Raw genomic sequence first — 1,831 nt, 5'->3', positions numbered from 1 at the left:
AACGTTCTCGGAAATTGCCCTTCTTGTGTAGTAAATGTAGTGTTTCAAAACATTTCTGAATAAAACAGCTAATAGCGAACAAAGTCTAGTTCAAACATAATACAATGACGGACGGTTGTTACCTACAACTCCACTGCCAACAATTCGAACAGTTTATGTAGGTATCTCATCATTTTACAAGTCTACAATATAATCGCGAAAATTCGTTCACTTTGTGATTACCGACATATTCGCTATGTTGAAATTATAGTTCACGGGAAAGTCTCATCAAGGCGACCGCGTTATTGGACAAAGTCGTGGACTGCACCGTGTACTTTGCATAATATTTTTTCATTTTTTGTATTACAAAATACTGGATTTACTTTGGGCTATGATTTGGAATGTAATATAAATTCTACGTTTACCACTGCCGACAATGCGGAATCGCCAGCTACTACGACGACTCCATATATTTCCCACCTAAGTCGTGTCATACAAATTCGTACCGAGACAAGCGGAAGCATTATCACTCTGTAAGGACAAGCGGTGCGCAGGTAATGCGGCGGAAGCGTCACTTACCCCACGAAGAGCGCTGCGAGCACAGCGAAAGCAAGATAGATCATCTTGCGTGCGCGGAAACGAGCTACCTGTTCACGTAGATGCAAGCTACGTGTTTCTGCAGAAGCTAGCTAGATGTTTCGGTAGAAGCAAGCTAAATCTTTCCGTAGAACGCAAGCTGTATTCGTAGAAGCGAACCAACTGTTTCCGCTGAGGCAAGCTAAGTGTTTCCGTGGATACGTGTTCCGCGAGAACTCAATTGTTGCTAATGCGCAGGCATCTGTTTCGTCAAATTCGTGGTCAACAATAGACGCCCTAAATGTCTCTTACGTTGGCTACAAATGTTCAAAGTCCATTGTGTACCTGTGCGACGACATGATTCGTGCTTGCTAACCAGAGAACGTCAAATATTCAGTAAGTTAATGTATGAAACTTCTCCAGCACTGCACTCAACTGGACGTCGTTCCTAGAGACACGCGTGGCTCACTGTTCCTTCTATATTATACAGGGAATTTGTGATAGCTGTGTGAAATGGCTGCCCCGCAATTTCTCCGCCAAATAAAGGAACCTTGTCAATTAAACTTCAAAATAATGGAGAAACGGAAATAATTTTCAGCCATAATAACGCTCCCTTACTTCAGTGGAACTGGTTCAGGATCCCTCTCGAAGAATTCGAGCGCTTCAGACAGGTGTTTCCACCAAGAGGGATGGCGCTGTGGTTAAAGCGAGGCCACATACGTCAATGGCACCGTGAGTTAACATTCACACTGGTCACCACAAACTTTCTGTGAGAGCACAGTGTTCAGTACGGCGGCAGCTGAAACCAAAAGGCCGGGTGTTCAATGCAGTAGTGCAGGTTTGGTACTAGAGCTGAGGCAAGAGTTAAATACAAGGAAATGCAAACCAAGATGATTGATCCCAAAGTGGATTACGCACATGAATAAAATGGGGTTTACGAACACACCTTTAAAAGAAATAATACTCGTAGGGGAAAATGTGTCTGCCGTGGCAAACCAGTCAACAGTTTGATTGTAAATTTCATCCACAGACGCACCATTCTTCCGAGTTTTTAGAGTTTAATTGCCCCCGTTCACGCACGCATTACGAATAGTTCTAATTTTTTTTTTTACTTTCGAAAGTGTCGCACCACATTAAGGACCTATATACCGCATGCGATTCAAAATTTTCCTCAAACAACGGTTTTTTTATGGTTCTCTTTCTGTTTCCACAAAGCGATTGTTCTAAAATTCCCCTTGTAAACTTCCAGGACTTGTAGAGGCGACTGAGTAGACAA

This window comes from Schistocerca nitens, chromosome 2, assembly GCF_023898315.1.
Source record: "Schistocerca nitens isolate TAMUIC-IGC-003100 chromosome 2, iqSchNite1.1, whole genome shotgun sequence".
In the NCBI taxonomy this organism is placed as follows: Eukaryota; Metazoa; Arthropoda; class Insecta; order Orthoptera; family Acrididae; genus Schistocerca; species Schistocerca nitens.
The sequence above is the reverse complement of the archived record's forward strand: the minus strand, read 5'-3'. Positions refer to the sequence as shown.